The sequence below is a fragment of the Dermacentor variabilis genome, unplaced genomic scaffold (genome assembly GCF_050947875.1).
Source record: "Dermacentor variabilis isolate Ectoservices unplaced genomic scaffold, ASM5094787v1 scaffold_13, whole genome shotgun sequence".
Taxonomy (NCBI): domain Eukaryota; kingdom Metazoa; phylum Arthropoda; class Arachnida; order Ixodida; family Ixodidae; genus Dermacentor; species Dermacentor variabilis.
Window position 1 is genome coordinate 34,037,521 of NW_027460291.1, and position 25,997 is coordinate 34,063,517.

The 25,997-nt window shown below is 44.8% G+C and overlaps 1 protein-coding gene and 1 pseudogene across 2 annotated transcripts in view; one reads left to right on the forward strand and one right to left on the reverse strand.

Moving 5' to 3' along the window:
- The window catches only part of LOC142566721 (uncharacterized), a 438,480-nt gene that overhangs the window by 386,938 nt on the left and 25,545 nt on the right, over window positions 1–25,997 (reverse strand). The gene's annotated exons all lie outside the window — the stretch shown is intronic.
- The window catches only part of LOC142566638 (methionine aminopeptidase 2-like), an 88,050-nt pseudogene that overhangs the window by 5,475 nt on the left and 56,578 nt on the right, over window positions 1–25,997 (forward strand).

Genomic DNA, 25,997 nt, shown 5'->3' on the forward strand with positions numbered 1-25,997 from the left:
CAGGCAAACATAAAGACATCTCACTCAATGATCGCAGACAATCGCTGTAAGAACGCTCACATGACGAAGAGCGCCGCAGCAGCGAGTCAATTGCCCTTCGTGCTGCCTCTCGCTTCAACGCAAAGTGTGTGAAAACACAGAGCGCACGAAGCCATCGCTTATTTCAGGTTGGCCAACCTTCGCACCTGCCACAGCCTACTTGCAAGGTAGGACGCGCGCGGCCGCGCTTCGCCACGCCATACGCAGCCGCGGCTGGAGCAGAAGCGGAGACATGTGCTGGCATGGCCCCCACCTCGCTCCTAGAGCGGGCCTTTCTCCATAGCGCGCGCGAGAAGACGCCACCGCACCAAGCCACCATAGTTATCGGCTCACCCTCACATGTTTTCCCTCGCACCTACAGCATACAGGACGTGGCCACAAACTTATCGCACTTTAACTTTATACGGAACAACGCGGCGACACCGACGCCGAGGATCACGGCGGTCATTCGCCTGAACTGTCCATATAATTGTTATCGCAATAAAATGAAACAGAGCGGAAAGCATCCACGATGACACACGCGGTAGAGCTCTTCCCCAATATCCTTCCGAGAGCAACTAACGCGTGTGAAATGCCCGTTGAGAAGGCTATTGAAAGTAAAACATGAACGTAAAATGCTATTGGCAACTCCAGAATCCGTTACTTGTGCTGGCAATACTGTCCAAATAAACAAATATGGCTACGGCATCCAGGTTCACGGCCGCTTTATTGCTTGGTGCTGTGCTCAGGCGTTTCTCGTTCGTGGCGTCGAATCGAGGCGTTTCGTCGAAGCCGAAAGAGTCCTTGCTGCCGGTTACCTTATTTTCATCGGTCTCAAGGATTTCAGCGACAAAACCGTGGAAAACGTTGCGTTGTGCGTGCCAACATCCGACCTGCCCAGCGAGCCACATCTGACTTGTTTTTAAAGACAAAGAGCTTCTTCCAGCCAGCCGGAGGTGTAAAAAAAGGTGTTCGTGCGTAGGGGGCCTCCGAAAGCTGCAGTCACTTGTTCGCGGGGTTGCTGCACTGGTGCAGTTACGATGCTCGACTGCGTTGGACCTTCATAGGCGGCTCCACAATGCGACTCGTATTGTAGTATATCACACATATATAGAAGGGAGAATAAGGAAAGGCAGGGAGGTTAACCAGACTGAGTCCAGTTTGCTACCCTACACGTGGGGAGGGGAATGGGGAGTGAAAGAGAGGGAGAGAAAACATGAATCTATAGCGCACTTGCACATGTACTAAGCTAGGTGCAGCATTTCTACAGTCGGGCACTCAAGTCTATTGCCTTCAGGTGGTGAAGAAGCGCTCGAACTGCTTTCTGCGCTAATGAACTGTGAGGCCAGGCTCCCAAGATATTTGCTTCTGTAAATGTATATGGCGTCTTACAATATAGCGGCAGTAACGTCTGTCGTGCTTTCAGAATTTCGTACATACGGATATTCTGCACTGAGGCTAAAAACTAACGTTTACCCGGTCAGTATGTCTTGGGGTAAAAACAACTGAGAATTCCGTATGCGACTCGATCGGGGCCGCGCATTTCTTTTTATGGTTTTCTTTTGCGTGTGGGAAAGCCGTCTGCGTCCGATGACTGGTGCTTTTCATGCTTGCAGTACACATTTTTCGAGGTAGGGCTCGGGCACGCGAACACAGCAGACACTCGCTGCCCGTAGAAGTCGTCAAACCCTACTGAAACGCGAGAAGTGAGTAAACAACAAATCGGACCAAGTGCAGTTTCCACCAACAGGTTTCGAAAATTTAGCGAAGGTTTTCTTTTGGCCAAAGTCACTTGTATTGGTATAAATGCGTGCCTTGGAAACGACCTGAACCACCACCACCACCACCACCACCACCACCACCACCACCACCATCATCATCATCATCATCATCATCATCATCATCATCATCATCATCATCATCATCATCATCATCATCATCATCATCATCATCATCATCATCATCATCATCACAATAATAATAATAATAATAATAATAATAATAATAATAATAATAATAATAATAATAATAATAATAATAATAATAATAATAATAATCCTCAGCAACAACATCATCATCAGAATCATTATCATCACCAGCCTGGTTACGCCCACTGCAGGGCAAAGGCCTCTCCCACACTTCTCCAACTACCTCTGTCATGTACTAATTGTGGCCATGTTGTCCCTGCAAACTTCTTAATCTCATCTGTCCACCTAACTTTCTGCCGCCCCCTGCTGCGCTTCCCTTCTCTTGGAACCCAGTCCGTAACCCTTAATGACCATCGATTATCTTCCCTCCTCATTACGTGCCCTGCCTATGTCCCATTTCTTTTTCTTGATTTCAACTAAGATGTCATTAACTCGCGTTTGTTCCCTCACCAAATCTGCTCTTTTCCAATCCCTTAACGTTACACCCATCATTCTTCTTTCCATAGCTCGTTGCGTTGTCCTCAATTTAAGTAGAACCTTTTTCGTATACGAAAAAGGTTCTACTTAAATCTTAAATCTTAAAATCTACTTAAATCTTAAAAGGTTCTACTTCTACAGAAACCTGGAGGCTTATAAGCCTCCAGGTTTCTGCCCCGTACGTGAGTACTGGTAAGACACAGCTGCTATGCACTTTTCTCTTGAGGGATAATGGCAACCTGCTGTTCATGATCTGAGAATGCCTGCCAAACGCACCACAGCCCATTCTTATTCTTCTGATTATTTCAGTATCTTGATCCGGATCCGCGGTCACTACCTGCCCTAAGTAGATGTATTCCCTTACCCCTTCCAGTGCCTCGCTACCTATCGTAAACTGCTGTTCTCTTTCGAGACTGTTAAACATTACTTTAGTTTTCTGGAGATTAATTTTTAGACCCACCCTTCTGCTTTGCCTGTCCAGGTCAGTGAGCATGCATTGTAATTAGTCCCCTGAGTTATTAAGCACCTGGACCATGCAGTTGTAATTTAATTTAGGTGTGTGCACTGGAAACAAAACTAGTGGCGCTGCGGGAACGTCGAACGCTCCAAAGCTTGAACGTCCACTGTTTGCTGTTGCTTCAAAATTTCTTACAAGCAAATAAGCCGAAAACTCAAAGCATTGAATGAGAAAACAGCATCTCCTGCTTGCGCCGCTAAACTAAAGCATGGCATGAAAACGATATGTTGCCTGTGTCATGCTCAACTTCAGACCTTCCGAGGCAGTTATCATTCCTGGTACCATGAATGCAGACAAAAGCACATTCGCTAGAATATTCCTGCTGTTTAAAGCATTAGTAATACTAATGCTGGGGCAGAAATCTATAAACAAACAAAACCAAATGAAGCTTAAGAGGAAACTTTTGCTCGAGTGCTCCTATCTAAGTACATGTAAAAGGAGAATTCGTTTTTCCCGGCAATCACTGCACCAAATTAACGAGGTTTAATGCATTCAAAAGAAAAACTTAAAATCTAGTGACTGTTGGTATCGAATTTTTGATTTAGATCGTCAATATTTTATTAAAAATTGGCAAAAATCGAAATTTTCAGAAAACGAAACTATCAAGTTTACAACTCTGTCTTTCGGCAATGAAAAATCATATCACAATTATGTGAATTGCATCTGAAAGTACATCTTAAGCGAACAAACTTGACATGTTACATATGATTGTAAAGGAATTCAGTAATATGGCAATACAGCTTTTGCGGAACCCTAGTACACAACGTAACAAATTCACGTAAGATATAAATTGACATATCGAATTTGTCCACTTTGAATGATCTAAGGGATGTCGTTCACAGAACGGCGATATTCATTCTTGATGCAGAGCTATTAACTTATAAACTTGGTGTGTCTATTCTTTTTGAACTTTCAATTTTTTGCAAATTCTTTTAACAAATTTCAGTCCCGAAATCAAAATTACGCTTGCAACAGTCACTAGAATTTAACTTTCTCTCTCAAATTCAACAAATCCCATTAAAATCGGTCCAGGGTTTATCTCATAAAAAGGTTTTTGCGTTTTACATGTATTTGGATAGCCCGCGTCGGAGTTGGGCCCGAGCTAAAGCTTCCTCTTAAACGTACATCGCTGTAATTTATCAAAGCGTCTGTCTAAACAAAGCACACTCCGCGATTTCAAACGCCAGAAAGATTTCGAAATTAATGTTGTGCTCTCCGGGAAGAAGTCCCGAGTGCAGTGTTTCGAACAAACCGGCGTAGTATCAGTCGTCACTTTTTACCAATGCGAAGTTTCTTATCCAAGTCGCTCTCCGATGCGCGTCGTCTGATTCTTTCGCAAAAAGATGAAATCGTACATTGCTGTCTTTCCACCGCGATGACAAGCATAATGGTGCCCGACAAGTCTTTCGACACCCGTATGTTTTTTTTTTTTGGGGGGGGGGGAGGCTTGGACGCGGCGGCATTATGACGATTTGAGAATTACGAGGCATTCAGCATAGATTAAAGAACCAAATTTAGAGAAGGGAAACTGTATCTTCTACAGTGGTACGAAAATAAGAAGCGGCAGCACATGTAACTTACCGGGGGAATCTGACAGATGGCGCTGCTCAAACAGAAAGCGTATGGAAACGACAAAAAACAGAGACGCACAAACGCAAAGTTCGCAATAGGGGGTCAGAAAATTTGGTTGTGGGAGTTCGTAGTGTTCTTTTTTTTCTTTTTTCTTGTTTAGCCTAGGTAGGACATTAGGCAGTATAATAGCAAGCGCTTGGTGGCGCAACCCACCACCCCGTTCCAAAGGGGACGCTCATAACGTCCATCCATCCATCTTCCATCCAGAGTAGGGGGCCTCGATGTAGCACGCTGCCATACGGCTACAGTGGTTAATACGGCACATTGAGGCACCCTAAGAAAGTGCCCTGCGTGTTGTAGAGGAGCAACGCTCAAGTGTTGATAGTTGTGTGCACCACTGTGGCCCTTTGTTTCCCTCCCCCCTGTACTTGTGGATTGTACTTGTGGGTTACGTAGTTGTGTACCCCGCTGTGGCCCTTCATTTCTATCCCCCTTTGCAGGTAGTTTGTATACTGTTCTGTTTATTTACGTTTTGTTTTTGTTTTCCTTTATCCTTTTTTTTTCCATGGGTAGGACGTGCAATCGACATGCCTGCCTGTTGCAAAGGGCAAAGCCGCATTACATTATCGCCATCAGCGGAAATGCAAGCTTTTGTTTCTAGTGCAATAATCTCTTACCAGTAGCGTACACTGGTACGCGCCATGCTCGCCCTGCTGGCATTGCGACATGCCTCAGTGCCTTGGCTGCCGCGTAGATGGCGCGTTCTAATTGCCAGGAGATCGAAAAGCCTATACTGACACCCATACAAACAAGCCACTAATGAGGGAACAGGACGCGCGACTTTATTATGCCTTTTCGCCATTAGCCCTCTGCTATTGGTCAAAAGTTTTCGGGGTGTACCCCCTTCGCCTGTCTGTCACGCGAATTCACAAAACCGCGATAACTCACCGCGTGAAAGTGACGTGTATGCATTAAAGATGCATTAATATGCCGAACAAAACTGAATTTTCCCCTGAATAGCCAGCGACTGCCCCGTTCCGAAAGGAATAAAAGATGGCTGCCCGCCGATCACTCGAGAACCCGCTGCTCGCACGTGCCGGTGAGCATGGATTTGTTTCCGTATAATAAATCTCTTTGCGTAGCAGTAAAACGTTATCGAGCCCTGTCGGCACGTATACATCACCGAGCCAACTTTTCCTTGCTGAGGATCCATTTTAGTGGCATTCTTAACCTTCCCGTTGCATGCCGCCGAGATTTTCGACCAGCCACCGCAAGCTAAGTAAGCTAGGGAAGTGGACCAATCGCAGATGCCGGCACCCCCTTCTTCATCCGGTTATATTTTCACTGCGCTTGCTCAGCCCATCCAAACCCTCTCCACTTGAGCGTGCTCCTCGCCTCTTGTCAGCAAACTAGATGAGAAAATCGCTCAGTGTAGGCAATGTTATTCGTTTTTCAAAGCGGACAAAGGTGACTGCCTATGAACGAGGAGAGCGTTTGATTGGGCTGTTCAGACAACGCTGCGAGTCACCGCCCGATGCTTGCGTCGGCGGTTACATAAATTTGACGCCACGAGATTGGAATAAATACAGATTGGAATAGCTTTACGTTATAGAGCCGCAGATTCTGCAACCAATCACTTCAGTGTAGCTTGCACAAAAACCCACGCTATCGAGCAAGAAGAGCAATCCTGAACGAGACAAGGAATTAAATGAGGGAACGGAGAAAGGTTGCATTCAAGAAAGGAACCACTCTGCTCTGCAAGAACTGAAGGTCAAAAACATTAAGAAAAGTCAAGTGCTACATAGCACAAAGGTTAGTGCAAGACACAGGCCGATGCCGCATCAGCTATTTCAGGAGAGGAATTGCAGATGACAACGAATAGTAGAAAATACTACGACAGATATGTTTTTTTTTAATTATGGGGTTTTACGTGCCAAAACCACTTTCTGATTATGAGGCACGCCGTAGTGGAGGACTCCGGAAATTTCGACCACCTGGGGTTCTTTAACGTGCACCTAAATCTAAGTACACGGGTATTTTCACCCCCATCGAAATGCGGCCGCCGTGGCCGGGATTCGATCCCGCGACCTCGTGCTCAGCAGCCCAACACCATAGCCACTGAGCAACCACGGCGGGTGACAGATATGTTATGCTACTAGGCAGTGACTGGTATTAAGTAGGAGCAAAGAATAGGGGGAATGAAAAAGCTTGCATTCATAGAAAAAAGGTACGCTTGGCACAAATGGAATTTAACAAGGCCAGGAAGCTGATTAAGGAAGAGCAAACTGACGGAACTCTTTTGGCCAGCGTCATCCGTGGTTTTTCAGAGGTTGCAGGTGCGTCTGAACACGAAGAATTTCTTTTGTTGAGGTGCCTAGATGACTCGCCAATATCCGTGCTGATGGAATGATGGCTGAAGCTCATTTTCAGTCTTGACACAGTCCTCCGTAGGCTCGATATCTCATCCAAATACTTCTAGATCGTCGTCTTTGTTCTTGGTGTAAAAGCCTTGCGAATTCGGCTCCAGCCCCTTCCCGTTGGTATGGACGGGGGCCCCAGTGACAAGGACCAAGATGTGCTTGGTGCAGACTCTGTTGGAGCAGAGCAGCGACATATGAGATACAGCACAAATTAGTCAAACTCATGTAGTGTTTTCTTTTATGTTTGAGCCAATTAAGCTGAACCGTAAATATAAATGAGCATTCATATCATCTGCTACGTACAAATGACCTGTATGTCAAGACTAGCAATCCAGTACAGCATATATCAAGCACATTTATTCCTAGCGCTAAAGCTATAGTTTTGCTGGAAGCATTCCACATACAAAAAGAGGCGGGTCTGTGCATCAGCAATGTTTCGATAAATTTGTACTCAGCTGGGCGCACACTTCTGGAGAGATGTGTAAAACCGTGACATATGGCTTTTCGTCCGTTGCTGTCTTTTATCGGTCATTTGTTTCACTTCTTGCTGCTTGGTTTTTTTATCATTTCACTTCCCGTGACTGCTTGCGATATTGCGATATCATTATTTGCAAAAGAAGGCTGGCGCAGTTCGGTTGTGCGCACGTGTTGTGCTTGTCTTAAATTTGAACCCTTTTCAAAAATAAACCAGTTGTCAGTAGCGTTCCCTCGCCGTCGTGTCGTCTTTTCAGCGTGTGTTGGTCACCTTTAGCGCTACCATCAGTTTTAAAGGATCGTAATGGTTTGTGACTGCAGAACACTTGCAGCGTTTGTTCTACGGTACTTAAGCAGTACGTTAATTAAATAAATATTGCTATTGTCCATAAAATTGATGTCAGCATAACTACAATGCGTGTAAGCAGCTTAAGAGGAAGCTTTAGTTCGGGCCCAACTTCGATGCGGCCTATTCAAGTACACGTAAAAGGCAAAAACGCTTTTCTGAAGTAACGCCTTGACCGATTTTAATGAAATTTGTTGCATTGGAGAGATAAAAGTAAGTTCTAGTGACTGTTGGAAGCGGAATTTCGATTTAGGGCTTGAATTTTTGCAAAAAATATTCAAAAATTCGGAAGTTCGAAAAAAGTAGAAGCACGAAGTTAAAAAATTGATAGCTATGCGTCAAGAACAGATATTGCGGTTCTGTAAACGGCATCCATTAGATCATTCAAAGCGGACAAATTTTATATGTTAATTTATATATTACGTGAATTTTTTACGTTATGTACAAGGGTTCTGCAAAGCTGTATTTACATATTGCTATTTTTTTAGGATTTATGTGTTACATATCAATATTGTCTGCTTTAGATGTACTATTAGATGCAATTCACATAATTGTGATATTATTCCTCATTGCTGAGTTACAGAGTCGTAAACTTGATAGTTTCGTTTTTTTTATTTGCGATTTTTGCCAACTCTTAATAAAAAATTGACGACCTAAATAAAAAAATCCTTGGTTTTGTTGATGAACGTTTCCGACGGACACGAACAAAATATATATTGATAAGGCTACTCAGTCGCCCATGGCCACGGCTATGGCTACGGCTACAACGAGATGAAAAATGTGACGCGCGTTCCGATATAGCTCTCCCTTTCGCGATTTTGTGTAACAACGGCCTCGCAACTAAAGGTTTATTTCGGAAACAACAACGGAGGGTCCCGATTGACCATATGTAATGCAGGACCTAGTTCGTTAACTCGTGCCCGCCTGCAAGTTAACGAGACGGATATTACATAACGATTCAAGCGCGATGTTAAACGACTCACCGGTATTGCCGTCCTCAGTTGCAGCAGAATCAGGCTCCCGTTTCGATGCAGACGTGTTCCGCATGGTTCACGACCGAAACCTAGCTGGTTTACATCTCCGCTCACAAACACCTCACTTTACCCTAAGTTAAACAACGCGAGATAACGAAGCGTAATAAATGGGCTTTAGCACAAAATAAGGTCAAACCAATGAATCCGGACCTGCCGTGCATGCGAATATACCGATAAAAATTTGAATCCATGCCAAAAGTCACGTGGATGGTCGATGATGCTGAAGGTTATTTTGCGCTTATAATGGCTGAAAGAAAAACACCACTGTGAGTACTCAAGAACACAATATATAATAAGGAATAACAATTTTGTAATCTTCGTCATGTAATAAAAACGCTTCGATAAGTGTGGGAGAAAGTTTGTAGGTTAAAATTACGCTTACTACGGCGCCTCTAGTGGTAGATCTTGTGTTCACGGGGGCAACTTTTGAATCGACTTACTATGCTTGTTTTATTAGTAGCGCCGCCTGGTCAATTTTTTTCGCCCTCTGTGGCCATTTGTTGAACTTGAGAGTGTGCGAAGTCTGGCATTCAGCGCATGTCGTGATGGGAAAACCTCTTTCGCTTCAAGGTTGAACCCGGATGAGCTGTTTCCTGTGCGGTCGCTAGGGGCGAACACTTAGTTGGAGTCGCCAATAGTCGTATCGGGTGGTGAGAACGTGCTGAATTATGCAATAGCCCATATTTGAAAGAAAAAATAAAACACGTACGACGTAATTGTTCGCAAATTCCAGCCAATCTTTATGCTAGATATATCATTAGCGAAACCGGTCGGCCAAGAGCCAGAAGCACTTACGTACAATATTTGGCGCCTGAACTCAATTCACAGCAAACAAAGCTCAAAAGCTGTTCTGCGCAGAAACTAAATGGCGCAGAAATCAGGCAGAACAGAGCGAGTAAACATTTGCGCAATCATGCATCGGGAACGCTATAGCTGACCACGTAATGCTCAACATGCTGCAATTATGAGTTGGAAATAGGGCCCGCATTCGCAAAGCGATCTTAAGCTATACATTTTCGTAAAAGAAAATTCCAATCAATACCAACGCTGGGCGCACTACTAACGATGGCGGCTGGTCAATGACAAACATAACGAATAGTGAAATCTGCCTTTGTGAATTCGGCACCATTATTCTGAATCCACATATTATCACTCGTAAGTAATCTTTGCCATTGGCCGGCAGCCGTCGCTAATAATATGTTCAGCATCAGGATTGGTTGGAACTTTCTCTTACGAAAATACCTAGCGTAAGATCTGTTTGTGAATTTTGGACCAATTTCGGCTTTTAACAAGTTGAAGGTTTCGAAAAGCTCAATGTCCTTGTACGAAACCAGAGAGAGCGAAAGAAGAACCGCTTGTTCCGCAATGCACCGCACCCGTCGCAGACAGCACAAAAAAAAAAAAAAAAAAAAAAGGAAGAGAGGCAGACGAGAGGTTCCCCACTATAGTTCCTCGCAGTGCGGAAAAATGTTAGTAACAGCAATACATTTTGCCCACAATTTTTAAGTATACGAATGATACCAGGCACACTACTTCTTGGAAAAGGGAACATTTCACGTAGTGGCTTGCTTCAATTTTGCCATTGAAACATGCGGCTTAACGTTGCTAAATAATTAAGCGAGTTTAATAGTGAAACCTAGTCAGCTCTTTCTCGCCATCAGCATGAATGTCCAATCGTGTTCCACGACGCTTAAATTAATGGTCGTCGCTGCGCTTAAAAATGTGTTAAAAACCTGGTTGGCATTTATTGTTTTGAAATCTATGCAGAAAGTAAGCCCTGCTTGACTCTTCTTCCTCAATTGGAGCTCCAAGTATGCATAGCGCGTTTGTCCTTAGTTTACATCACAAACAGTGTTCACTTCACGATCTCGTTGTATAGGCATTTTCATCGCGTGAGGAGGAAAGGGCGCGTGGCGAGCCTTTCCTCCTCTCTGGCTTGTGCGATCCCGCGCGGCGCTGCTTGAAAGTATTGCTATCGCGTGCTGCGCAAAGATTTCGAGATGTTTTAGATCGTATTTTGTGAAATTTACGCAATGTCCGTAAATATATCATCATGGTATGCACAGGTGAGACAAAGGTGATGGTTTTGATGTAAACAAGCTAGCTTGTCAATCAAGCCAATGTCGGCAAGGAATATGAAAATAAATTTTCGTATAACATGAACTAATCAACCAGCATATATATATATATATATATATATATATATATATATATATATATATATAAACTCAATAAACTCAATAAACTTTATTACGGAGACCAAGCTGCTCATGCCCGGAGGCGGGTGGCCGCCATATCCTAGATAGCTGAGGCCCTGTGCCTAGACCTGTTCACCAGCCGTAGCTGGTCCTCACGTCTTGGTCTTGTCAGCTGTTATCGGTATCTTGTTGACCTCAGGAGGTCAAACTTTGTTCAGATCCCTCCATTACGGCGTCTTTCATAGCCAAAGAGTTGCTTTTGGACGTTAAACCTCACGAATCAATCAATCAATCAATCAATCAATCAATCAATCAATCAATCAATCAATCAATCAATCAATCAATCAATCAATCAATCAATCAATCAATCAATGAAACTTGCACATTATAACGGGAAGTGGATACATCTGGCAAATGACTCCGTTTTGCAGCGAAGTTTCACAATAATAAGTTTTCATGTAACAATAAATGTATCCCTCTTCTGAAGCTGCCTCTCTTTGACCGATGGTTTTCTCGAGATTGACTCATCTCGTTGACTGCTGAATCTCCCCTCGCCGTACACATTCGTTAGTACTGCTTGCATACCTTTTGGTACGTACAGTATATGCAGCGTGTCCCACGTAACTTGAGCCAAGATCCTGAAAATGAAAGGTGCGTCGGAAGCAAACTGAAACGAAAGCATACTATTCGCACTGGCCTATAGTAACTCAGGCAATTTTTTTTTTGTTTTCGCCATAACTCACTAGTTAAGTTTATTACCGACCTTCTTATTTATTGGCTAAGAACCCAACGTATGACACGCAGATTTATAGAGCACCTTCAGAAACCACCGATCGAGTTGTTTCCTGTGCGATACGTTTCACGTAGTCCTTTATTCCGGGTTGCAAAGAAAGCCCGCGAAATCTGAAAAAAGCCACGTGGCGGATCGCTTACGCCGTGGTATCGTGCTGCGCTCAAGCGTGCGTTCGGTAAACAACGTCGGCTGCATTTACAGCGCAATAACTTTTCGTGCATACGTGCCTAGGTACGTATCATGATAATCCAACTCGCCCAGTAATTTTTCACTGTGGTTGTACAACCCGGAAGTAAAGAGTAAGTAACATGTTTTTGCTGCGGAGCAGAGAAAAATGCAGTAATTGAGGTATTCGCACCTCAAGCTCTCTGCAGTAGCATATTGCTAACATAATTAAATAATTCTGAAAATATGGTGTAGCAGAGAGACTTTCTTTTTCTTGCTGCTACGCGTTATTCCCTGCGGCGGATATCAGAAACTGGGCGTATAGACCACTGAGTCACACTTTAGGTAACTCAAATTTCCTGATCGTCTAGAGAGAGAGAGAGGTATTTATTATGATAGAAAAGCGGTCGGACTGAATCAATGTTCTGACCTGCTAGTCAGCGTTGGGGGAAGGCAGAGGGATGTAGACAGAAAGAATAGAGAAGACGTTGAATATGAGGATGAAGATGGTGGTGAAAATCTTGCACGCTCCAAGACTCTTCCAAGACTCTTGTCCAGTCCGCTCTCATAAAAAATTTGTTGAGAGCTTTAAGAGTATCAGGTTGATGACAAGGATCAGGCGAAGGTACCAATAGAATCTTTTCAGTTAATGGTCCAACGACAAATTTTGACAAGATGTCTGTCAGCGATTTTCTCTGTACATCAAATCGCGGGTAGATGCACAAGAGGTGTTCTGTCGTCTCAGGAATACCGCGCTCCTCACAATTCGGACTCAGCACCTTTCTTTTATATTTCTCTTTGAGCTCCCAAATAATATATGTCCGCCCGGCCGATGAGGTAGCGCCGGGTGAAGGCCACACCTAGTCGTAATCTGTGCAGCAAGCTTGCATTACACCTTTTCATGTTCGGTGGTGTCCGTATTTTCATCTCTGGGTCGAGTTTGTGAAGGCGGCGATGACGATGACGTGGCGAGGTCCAATATGCTGCAGTATTACCGCGCACAAGTCTGCGCACCAGGACATTAGCGTCTGGTCGTGAAAATGGGACGGGCACTGGTGTGGCATTAATGTGGGCCATCTTTGCCTCCGCATCGGCGAGCTCATTTCCATGTAAGCCACAGTGTCCCGGAATCCACTGAAACCTTATGCAATGGCCATCTCGTAGGCGACATCGTGTGATTCGATCACCTCTTGAGCAGGGACTTAGTAGGGTCCTCGACCGAGGGCAGAATCGGTCACCTGACGTGCTGGCTTGGAATCACAAAAGATAGTCCAAGTCTGATGCGGCTCCATCGATATATAACGAATTGCCTCTCGAATGGCAACAATCTCTGCGGCCGTTGAGGTAGTTTGGTGGTCGAGATGGAAGCGCTTTCTGACCTTCATACCCGGTATTACGAATGCCACGGTTGAAGTAGTTGTTGACACTGACCCGTCAGTAAATATATATATTGAAGCGACATATTCTTCAGATATATCGGTTAAAGTAAGTTGTTTAAGTCCACATGAAGGTATACGCTATTTTTTCCTGACTCCTGCAATTGATAGATTCACCAAAGGACTTGACAAAGTCAACGCTGGGGACGTTCATGCCTGTCAATAGTCGAAGATATACCCTTGAAGGTTCGCACGAGAGATAAGAGTCTACAGGAGGTACATGTGCTTCCGCAATCACGCCCTTTGTCGAAGTGCAGCGTGGCTGACCGAGACATGTTCTCAGTGCCTGAGCTTGTAAGCCCTCCAGTGTACGTAGGCAGGAGGGGCGAACGTTTGTAATAATCGTTTGTATCGTAAGTAGCTTACGAAAAGTGATTCATATATACCTGGAGCAATGATCCCTTTGGCGGGCCCCACTTCATGCCTGCTACACATTGAAGCATCTGTATGAAGCTGCTTGGACTTGATCATCGACAGTTGCTTCGATGAGGACAAGGTTCGCTCAATCATCACTCCTAGAAATCTGTGGTGCGTTACGTACGGTATGGCTGCGCCGTTCATCGTAATCTGGTAGCGGTTTAGACTGATCATCTGAAAATGTATTTGCTTTAGGGAGTAGAGCGAGGCGAGTTTGTCTGTGCTTGCCATCTGCGTTCGCCGCTTCCGTGTTTTCTTTGTACTCAGCGAAGGTGTTACGATTACTCACTTAGTGAACATGCTGGAACTAAAGTGATTGAATCCGGTCGGTGCATGCGTACACTTACCAGGAATCCCGAGACTCAGGTCAGTTTCGACACATTAGTTTCCGATACCTGCCACGAAATACACTAGTGCTGTTTTCTCATAGGTTTGTGTCGCAGTGCAAAAGGAGATGGTTGGTGGGAAAATAAATGGGACTCCAATGCATTTTGTTGTTGGTTTGCGGATAATTAAATGCCTCGAAACTGAAGCTAACCTTGGTGTCAGTGGGCATGACTTGAGCAGTGACCGGATTTGATGCCGCAATTGCAATACGCTTTGTGCTAAAGTCTTTAAATGTAAATTGGTTATCTCTTTCATTATTATTTTAGACGTTGAAAAATGGAAAGTTAGGCTTCATTAGGGTCAACTATACAGAAATCCGTGATGAAGCTATAGTCAGGCAAGAACATAGGATTAAAAAAAGCAACGAAAAAGGAGTCTGAACACGCAGTAAACACACAAATACACGTCACAAGCCCACAAAAAGTGTCATTATACGGCCATTAACAGCGGCAACATATTGTACCTGGGACAGTTATACCGCCCCACACAGGAGGGATGAAGTGCGCACAAGTCCTTTCATGTTACAGTGAAGTATGGAGCTTCCCAATAGTTATTGAACATCTATACGCTACCACCAGCACTAATAACACGCTGTGTAAAATAGCCCCAAGCTGCACTGCACTGGTTATAATAGTGATTTAAAATATTCGCTAGAACACACCTGGGATATCGGTAGTTTAAGCAACGTCCGTACGTCGCGTTTGCTTCGTTGAAGTGTAGTGCTCAAAATTCAAATAAAAGCATGAGCGACCTAATGCTGTAATGATTCAAGTGTGTGTATTGCGTTCTTGATTCTTATCCATTGTCCTTCAATGCAGTACTCACCAAATTCGGTGCTTTGTTAAGATACTAAAAGCGTTCGAAAAATGCAATTGAAGGCGTATCAATCTACTGCGAAATCTCCACAAGAAAGCCAGTCACAAATTCAAGTTACTACTAAATATAATATTTCTTTTCCGTTTCTAGTTTGCACTCCTTCACAGAAACAAAAAATAATTTTTAATTTTAAGCGAAAACAGCCTAGGATGTATAACGTGCTCCACTATGAATCAAGTGAAAGCGCCGGCATATCTTTATGTAGGCATGCCATGCAAATTGAATTGAAAAGCCGATGCGCGACTTCTGATAATTTTTGTTTTCTCTGAAGGAGAGATATATGCAAAATATGCTAGGGCAGGGATAATCTAGTGATCCTATTTCAAGTGTTTTACTTTTCGCGCTTCGGGAGTATGCAGCGCTCTGCACACGTTATCACCAAGATCGGCACGTCGCGGGCGTTGAATGATAACAAGGCACAGCATCGAGCGAAGCAAATCGTGACATTGTTTATCCAGCTGTGCGTTTGAAAGAGGCATCTGCATAATCGCGGGCGCCGGCAATCAACGAACGGTTCTTATGCCAGGATTTGTGAATCACCAAGGGCCGCATTTACAATGCTGATTGTTGGGAATTACTACTCGCTTTTCGCTGGCAGCCTTCGCTCGTATGTCCAGCATCAGGACGATCTCGCCTTCGCTCGTACGAACAGTCGTAGCGCAACAGCTGTATGCGAATATTAATAATAATAATAATATTTGGGGTTTTGCGTGCCACAACCACTTTCTGATTATGAGGCACGCCGTAGTGGAGGACTCCGGAAATTTTGACCACCTGGGGTTCTTTAACGTGCACCTAAATCTAAGCACACGGGTGTTTTCGCATTTCGCCCCCATCGAAATGCGTCCGCCGTGGCCGGGATTCGATCCCGCGACCTCATGCTCAGCAGCCCAACACCATAGCCACTGAGCAACCACGGCGGGTGATGCGAATATTGGTTCGGTAGTGCGGTAATGCTATCACGGTTTACCGAACTGCCCCATATATTCTAAGCAGATTTTTTTTTTATTTATTGACAATGACTTTACAGGCCCCCGTAGGAGCATGACGTAAGGGGGGGTATAAACAGAAACAGTACTATAAGAGCTAGTAAACATATTATGTAGCAAGTGGCACTTATACATTTCTACTATAAAGCATTCAAACACAAGAGATACAGCACTTTCAAAATGTAACTGATGCGCAGTACAAACCACGATGCAACTGAGAAATAACAATGAAAAGCAATAAGTTGGTGAACAGATTAAAAGGGTGTTAAAAGGGAGAACGCTGTCGGCCTGTGGGTTTACGAAGAAGCGGCCACAGAGATTATACTGACGCGTCACCATGTCATGTATGACGCTCCACAAGCCTATATATATATATACATACATAACGAGGGTCTCGAATCCGGCAACATTGATGCCGTCAGGTAGCATATGTGGGTTTATTGACCACTTGCCTTCACCTGTCCGGAGCCAGGTATTCTTAGCACCCTCTGCAGCGTCGCAGATCTGACCGCCGCCGTGGTCAGTTGCTTCGCGGCTGCTGGGGACTGAGGGCCGGGGTTTGATTGTTGTGTTCATATAGGAGGCTGTGGCCAAGTACTGCACCAGGGTGGCCAATCCTGCTCTGGTGAGAGAGTGCGTTACCGGTTCTGGTCACCGGGATCAGGCCGCACTCCAGGCCTGTTTGTGCAATTTTCTCAACACACGGTTTTTTTTTGTATTTTCCGGTGGAGAATTGCGCGGCACCGGGATTTGAATCACGGTCCTCTTGCACTGGAAACGGATACTCTACCGTCCCCGCAGGAGTTAAATTAAAAATTGAATTATGGGGTTTTGCGTGACAAAACCACTTTCTGATTATGCACGCCGTAGTGGAGGACTCCGAAAATTTCGACCACCTGGGGTTCTCTAACGTGCACCTAATTCTAAGTACACGGGTGTTTTCGCATTTCGCCCCCATCGAAATGCGGCCGCCGAGGCCGGGGTCCGATCCCGCGACCTCGTGCTCAGCAGTCTAACACCATAACCACTGAGCAACCACGGCGGGTCCCGCAGGAGTTGTACGCCTCATTTAACCTACAGTGGTGCCCTATTTGATCAGTCAAGGTGGACCAATCTGAGCTTGGTTATACCGCATGGATGGCACTCGGCTAGAGAACCTGGTATTTATGACCTGCACATGTGTGGCCACACATAATTGAGGATATATAATTTTTTTTTAGGAGGGTTTTCGTACAGTGATAAAAGGAAGGAAAATACATTAAAAGAAAGAAAAAAAGGGGGGGAAAAAGGAACATAACGTGTGATTTGAACTCGTGATCCTTCAATGTTGCCCGGAAAGGTAGCTCAGTCGGTTGGTTCGTCAAGCCAACGGTTACTTTCAAGCGCCATAGCTCCTGCTCCGAGCCTCATACTTATGTGGAAAGGGACTGATGTTGTCCGCGGCAGTCGATTTTTGGTTGGAAGGCATAATTTCTTGGAAAAATGGCCGCCAGAGGAGCAGCGTGAACTCGAGCGGCTTTAGAGACTAGGAAAACTGCCTTTCAATATTTAGACTTGAGGGGAAGCTTCGTTAACAAACTATAACACGGCAATCAGCACTCGTATACGACGAGAGAAATTATTGAGACGTGGAAAATTCCCTTGAAATAAATCTGGTTTGCGAGACAAATGCTTGTATGTATTGAATCTCTTAAAAAATGAGGGGGGAAATATGCGCTCACCGAGAGGGCATCGTCAGCACGAGACCACCACCAGGCACCTTACTGAGATGTAGAGAGCTTCGCGGCCGGAACGAAGTCTCCCCTCTCCGCCGGCCAAGGGTGGAAAACGCGCTTTCCGATCGCTCAAGGTTGCGCGGACATTGTATAGCTCTAGCGTCTAGAAAAAAGCTTAAACAGGTGCGAGGGCGGCACGCATAGCGTGGGAAGCTAGCCGCCGGAATAGCTATCTCAAGTACTGCTGCTGGCGAGGGCGAAATACCTTCGTGTAATTATAATAACCCTAATAGGACTTCTTTCAAAGAAAAAAAAGGGAAACGGCTCAGAAGGCTATAATACGAGAGCTATGACTGATACTTTTCTATATATATGTATTCATCTCATCTATGGGATCGCATGCGCGCGCTGTTGGTTTTAAAGCGCAACCGTGGTAGGGAAACGGAAGGCGATATAAGCATGCGTGTCCATGATACGCACACGACAAACTGCCTTACAATATTTAGACTTGAGGGGAAGCTTCGTTAACAAACTATAACACGGCAATCAGCACTCGAACATAATTATTGTAAATATATAAAATAATTGTAAATATTCATCTCATCTATAGGATCTAAAGAGCGCGCTGTTGCTTTTTCTGTGCGTGTAGTAGTTAAGACAGGCCGCCATTGGAATCTGAACCTGGCAACGTTTAACGTTCGAACGCTATCTAGTGAGGCGAGTCTAGCAGTGTTATTGGAGGAATTAGAGGGTAGTAAATGGGATATAATAGGGCTCAGTGAGGTTAGGAGGACAAAAGAAGCATATACAGTGCTAAAAAGCGGGCATGTACTGCGCTACCGGGGCTTAGCGGAGAGACGAGAACTAGGAGTCGGATTCCTGATTAATAAGGAAATAGCTGGTAACATACAGGAATTCTATAGCATTAACGAGAGGGTGGCAGGTCTTGTTGTGAAACTTAATAAGAGGTACAAATTGAAGGGGGTACAAGTCTATGCCCCTACATGCAGTCATGATGACCAGGAAGTCGAAAGCTTTTATGAAGACGTGGAATCGGCGATGGGTAAAGTCAAAACAAAATACACTATACTGATGGGCGACTTCAACGCCAGGGTAGGCAAGAAGCAGGCTGGAGACAAGTCAGTGGGGGAATATGGCATAGGCTCTAGGAATAGCAGAGGAGAATTATTAGTAGAGTTTGCAGAACAGAATAATATGCGGATAATGAACACCTTTTTCCGCAAGCGGGTTAGTCGAAAGTGGACGTGGAGGAGCCCGAATGGTGAGACTAGAAATGAAATCGACTTCATACTCTGCGCGAACCCTGGCATCATACAAGATGTAGACGTGCTCGGCAAGGTACGCTGCAGTGACCATAGGATGGTAAGATCTCGAATTAGCCTAGACTTGAGGAGGGAACGGAAGAGATTGGTACACAAGAAGCCAATCAATGAGTTAGCGGTAAGAGGGAAACTAGAGGAATTCCGGATCAAGCTACAGAACAGGTATTCGGCTTTAACTCAGGAAGAGGACCTTAGTGTTGAAGCAATGAACGACTATCTCATAGGCACCATTAAGGAGTGCGCAATAGAAGTCGGTGGTAACGCCGTTAGACAGGAAACCAGTAAGCTATCGCAGGAGACGAAAGATCTGATCAAGAAACGCCAATGTATGAAAGCCTCTAACCCTACAGCTAGAATAGAACTGGCAGAACTTTCTAAGTTAATCAACAAGCGTAAGACAGCGGACATCAGGAACTATAATATGGATAGAATTGAACAGGCTCTCAGGAACGGAGGAAGCCTAAAAACAGTGAAGAAGAAACTAGGAATAGGCAAAAATCAGATGTGTGCGTTAAGAGACAAAGCCGGCAATATCGTTACTAATATGGATGAGACAGTTCAAGTGGCTGAGGAGTTCTATAGAGATTTATACAGTACCAGTGGCACCCACGACGATAGTGGAAGAGAGAATAGCCTAGAGGAATTCGAAATCACACAGGTAACGCCAGAAGAAGTAAAGAAAGCCTTAGGAGCTATGCAAAGGGGGAAGGCAGCTGGGGAGGATCAGGTAACAGCAGATTTGTTGAAGGATGGTGGTCAGATTGTTCTAGAGAAACTGGCCACCCTGTATACGCAATGCCTCATAACCTCGAGCGTACCGGAATCTTGGAAGAACGCTAACATAATCCTAATCCATAAGAAAGGGGACGCCAAAGACTTGAAAAATTATAGACCAATCAGCTTACTGTCAGTTGCCTGCAAACTCTTTACTAAGGTAATCGCAAATAGAATCAGGAACACCTTAGACTTCTGTCAACCAAAGGACCAGGCAGGATTCCGTAAAGGCTACTCAACAATAGACCATATTCACACTATCAATCAAGTGATAGAGAAATGTGCAGAATATAACCAACCCTTATATATAGCTTTCATTGATTACAAGAAAGCGTTTGATTAAGTCGAAACCTCAGCAGTCATGGAGGCATTACGGAATCAGGGTGTAGATGAGCCATATGTAAAGATACTGGAAGATATCTATAGCGGCTCCACAGCCACCGTAGTCCTCCACAAAGAAAGCAACAAAATCCCTATAAAGAAAGGCGTCAGACAGGGAGATACGATATCTCCAATGCTATTCACAGCATGTTTACAGGAGGTATTCAGAGGCCTGGAGTGGGAAGAATTGGGGATAAAAGTTGATGGAGAATACCTTAGCAACTTGCGATTCGCTGATGATATTGCCTTGCTTTGTAACTCAGTGGACCAATTGCAATGCATGCTCACTGACCTGGAGAGGCAAAACAGAAGGGTGGGTCTGAAAATTAATCTGCAGAAAACTAAAGTATTGTTTAACAGCCTCGGAAGAGAACAGCAGTTTACGATAGGTAGCGAAGCACTGGAAGTGGTAAGGGAATACATCTTCTTAGGGCAGGTAGTGACCACGGATCCGGATCATGAGACTGAAATAACCAGAAGAATAAGAATGGGCTGGGGTGCATTTGGCAGGCATTCTCAGATCATGAACAGCAGGTTGCCACTATCCCTCAAAAGGAAAGTGTATAACAGCTGTGTGTTACCAGTACTCACATATGGGGCAGAAACCTGGAGGCTTACGAAAAGGGTTCTGCTGAAATTGAGGACGACGCAACGAGCTATGGAAAGAAGAATGATGGGTGTGACGTTAAGGGATAAGAAAAGAGCAGATTGGGTGAGGCAACAAACGCGGGTAAACGACATCTTTGTTGAAATCAAGAAAAAGAAATGGGCATGGGCCGGACATGTAATGAGGAGGGAAGATAACCGATGGTCACTAAGGGTTACGGACTGGATTCCAAGGGAAGGGATGCGTAGCAGGGGGCGGCAGAAAGTTAGGTGGGCGGATGACATTAAGACGTTTGCAGGGACAACATGGCCACAATTAGTACATGACCGGGGTAGTTGGAGAAGTATGGGAGAGGCCTTTGCCCTGCAGTGGGCGTAACTAGGCTGATGATGATGATGATGATGCCTTCACCCAAAAAGATCACGTTCTCGTGACGCCTGCGGCGAAAAGGACGTTCCACGTCCGCCGCCAAGGTCTGTGAGTGGTGGCGCTGGCTAACACTCCCAGGGTTCTACTAGTACACATAAATACCCAAGAAAGCGGATGGAGAAACGCCGCCGTGGTAGCTCAATTGGTAGAGCATCACACGCGAAATGCGAAGGTTGTGGGTTCGGTTCCCACCTGCGGCAAGTTGTTTTTTCATCCACGCTAATTTCCATTAATTTATCGTTACTTTATTTCATTTCTTTAGCACAAGTAATTTCCCCTGTGTTGTCCTTGGTGTCAGTGTTTGTTCGCTTCTCATGATATGACACACACAGATATATATATATATATATATATATATATATATATATATATATATATATATATATATATATTAGTCGCGTTTGCGTAAACATGGCGCCTTCTGTGTGCCAAGCGGTGCTGATCACACACTAGGGCTATAATTGCCTTGCCGATACGCAAGGTTTATTATTCTCGATGCAATACGACAGCGCAATTCGATACAAGGACGTACACACTGAACAAACACCAGCGCTACGCTGCGCCTATTAATTCATTGTTGGATAGGCATAGATGAATATGGGTTCCAATGCATGCGTGGAGCACGTCAGTGGAGAGAACGACACAGATTTTTGAATACTCGAACCAGGTAACCACCATCCTGCTGCATGAAACCTCATGCTTCGCAAGCCTTCACACTGCGCAAGAATAAAGGGGAAAAAAGGAAAAAGAAAGCGTGTCAAACATACCGTCTGACATTGCCGCGTTCAGATCTACAAAAACTTCTTTTTTTTTTTGTCGGATAAGACCACTGAGGGGAAACGGACGCGTTTTCCCTTCCGCTTTGAAATGCAGCTGCTTCCATAATTTCACGTGTCATTTACTCATCTATTTATTCATTTATTCAGTTTACCGTACAGGCTCGGAGGAGCATTGGGCAGGGGGTATTACAGAAAAATGGCAAATATTTAAGGCAGAAAAGCGAATTACATAGCAGGAGAAACAAGTAAGATGGTACATTGGAAAAAGAGGAACACTGGTAAACATTGGAAAAAAATACATAGAAAGTAAAGGGAATACAATGCAAAACAAAGCCGAAAAACGATACAAAGGCGAATGCAAGAGAGAAAGAGACAGAAAGGGAGGAAAAATGGGGAGGTTAGCTAGCGTAAGTACCGACTGGCTACCCTGTGCTGGCGAAATGGGTAAAGGGTATAAAACGAGAAAGTAGAACAAAAAATGAAGCAAACCAGAAAGTTCACCCAGTATCGCGATACTACGCGCTAGAACATTCAAAGACTGTCGCAGAATCTGCATGTCGTTAAAGACTTCAGCAAAGCCCTTAAGTGCCGAAGCCCGTCTGGACCAGTGTGCTTGAACTTTTTCCTCTGTGAAGGGGCGATTGTCCAGTTTTACGAGTGCGGTAACGAGCACTTTTCTTGGCGCATTGTAACGTGGACAGTCACAGAAGAGGTGCTCGATCGTCTCCTCGCAGCCGCAGGTGTCGCAAGTAGGGCTGTCGGCCGTTCCAATGCGCAAGAAATAGAAGTTCGTGAATGCCACGCCGAGCCACAGGCGGCACAGAAGTGTTGCTTCCGAATAAAATACAAAGTCGCACAACACAGTCAAGCGAACATGTGAAGTTCCAAATGTTCACGAAATTCGGCAGGATCTTTTAATGAAACAACATCATTTGGAAGCATATTCCATAGTGCGATGGTGCGCGGTAATGCAGAGTTATTCAACGACTGTGTGCGGCCAAACATGCGCCTGAAACCGATGAATCTGAAGTCGAGTAGATGTGCGAGAAGGAGGTTCAAGCGACAAACAGCTGGAGCACGAGTTGTAGTAGTAATTATGAAAGAGGCATAGAAGCGCAACAGAGTAGCGGGAATCCAAGTCAGGAAGGGGAACATCGCGTTTAGTTTGGGTAATGCAAGATGGACGACTGTAATTAAAAGTTATAAAGAGGGCAGCGCGATTTTGGATGGATTCCAATTTGTCTATTATGTGTTGTTGATGAGGAGACCAGATCGATGAAGCATATTCCAGTCGAGGGGGTACAAAAGTTTAGTAGGCCTGTTGACGGATGGTAGATGGGGAAGGGTGCAGATGACGTAAAAACCCTAAAGTTCTGTTAGCTTTAGCGCATGCCTTCTTGATGTGAGATCTCCAGGCAAGATAAAAACAAAAATAAACGCCAAGATATTTGTAAATAGAGTCACGAGGAACTTCCGCTGAATAGATTTTGTAAGGAAACTTAGGATATGATTTCGTACGAGTAAAGGAAAGAACGCAGCACTTAGATCTGTTAAGTGTCATTTGCCAACGGTCCCACCACTGGTTAACTAGGTGAAGGTCCTTTTTCAAAGTTAGATGTTCATCATGACAGTTAATCGTTTTGTAAATTATGCAATCATCCGCGAAAAGCCGTATGCAGGAGGAAATGTTGCTCGGCAAATCGTTGATAAAAATTATGAAGAGGGCCTAACAGACTACCCTCGAGTGCACCTGACGTTACAACAGATGTGGAAGAGCTAAAGTTATTCACAGATACGAACTGTTGCCGATTAGATAAGAAATTGCGAAGCCAGGATAATGTTAATGAGTCAATCTTAGGAGCAGTTAATTTAGCTATTAGATGGCAGTTACATCTCTGTCAAAGGCTTTTGCATAGTTGAGAAATACGCAATCAATAATTTTGCTATTATTCATGCTTTAATGTAATGCTTTAATGTACGGAAACCATGCTGATTTTGAAAGAAAAAGCTATTAGATTGAAGATGGTTGGATATATGGGAGGCAATGATGTGCGTGTTTCTTTCCCTGCACACCACTTTCGTTTCTTTCAGTTCCGGCTGGCAGTCACAATCCCTACAATGGAAGGCAAGGTGACTTTTATAGAGCAGTGGTAGTTATGCTCTGTGCGCCCTGTGTTCAGACATCTGCCTGTCGGGCCAGCGTGCACCTTGTCACACGTCAGCGGAATCGAATAAGGAAACCGCTCCGTGCAGGCGACTTGCGGATCCTTGTGCTTGATTACAGAGACACCCGTTGGTTTCTTCTGTGCGTTTACTTTTTTTGCAGAGTGCGGACAACCGCACTAGCGCTGAGAACACAACGTCGACACCAGCCTTTCTATTTTACGAAGGCTGTGCGAAACGGTGTGCACGTAGGGAATGGCTACTGGTCTTTGAATGCGTTCGCGTGCAGCATGATCCGAGGCTATGTGAGCGCTCCCATAGAACACTTCAGCAGAGCTTCCGCTGCTGGGGCAAGAAGGGCCGAAGGGTACACCCTGAATTCTCAAGGTAGCGCGCCTTCTTGAAAAAGCTACGTGTGACGCATGAGGTCCCCAGGGGCGAGTTCATTAAAATTTTTGGGCCTTGGTCTGTATTGCTGCGCCAGCCATGCCTGCCGGTGTTACGAACCAAGGGGAAGCAAGCCTGTCCTTTTTTTCTTTTCATTCGGCCCATTCGAAGCTAGTGAAAACAGCGCGCTCATGCTTCCGTAACGGGCTTGTCAAGCCTTGCGAACACCGATGTGCTGGTAGCCACGCATTCTTGAGGATTCAGGGCATCGTTCGGCCCTTCTTGCCTCAGTAGTGGAAGCTCTGCTGAAATGTTTTAAGAACGCTCACGTAGCCTCGGACCATGACGCACGCGAACGCATTCAAAGACCCCTGCTTTGCTTATTTGCTATCCGTAACTTCAAACAATAATCTTTGCCAAGTAAGTGCTCCTGTGCATTAATCTTGACCTCACAGAAGAAACTTCACGCCATTAGAGTTTGTTGAGTTTTATTTCTGTTTTCGTGACGGAAGGCGCCGCTGCATATTCGTGATGTCACGCTCGTTGGTTCTCCCAGCTACAAATCTGTAGCTGGGAGAATCAACGTCGTGGCAACGAAGGGCTATTTAAGCCGTGAAAACGAAACATGAAGCTTAATACAGACTTTGCACCATGCTTGGAAGTAGGAATCGTTTCTGAAGAACCCTTCGCTAGTCGCCGAAAGTGAGCGCTTAACAGTGCTCATTATCACGACAGTTCAACTATCACTGCAACTGAAGTATCGTTGAAGTACTTCCTTCAAGGTAACTGGTTCATTACTCGGTGCATCCCAGCGATTCTGAAGAAATGAAACGTTTCAGCTTGGTCCCTGTCGTTCTTATATATATGAAATAACAATTCGTGAGGGTTGGCACAAGCCAAACCGCGATAACAAAACCAGATGACACTAGAAGCACCGACCAATATTACGCAGTTCTTACGCCCTAACAACTTAGTAAATCAGACACACGGTTCTTTGTTTGCAGTATGTTCGCAGAGCAAGTACGTTCAAGGTTGCTATATGCTGGCCATAACAACAAACTAAAGCTTGTTTTGCAAGTTGGAAGCTTGGTTGAAGGGAGCTACGGCTTTTTTGAACGAGGCCCCGATGTTGGTTCCTTGCGCACCTCTCAAGCGTAAGAAAATTTGCCCCGTACCACCGCCTCCGTGAAGGAGTCCCAAAAAAATCCGCAACCACGAACTGACGACGGCATAACCAATCCCACGATCGCTCCAGCTGCTACCCGTTCGATGGCGCATACGACGGCCCCAACCCCATTGTCCAGTGCAAATTGCAGCGCCTCCGCGTTTCGCTGCCCCGATGCAAAAGCTATACTTGTGTACAGCGCCGATC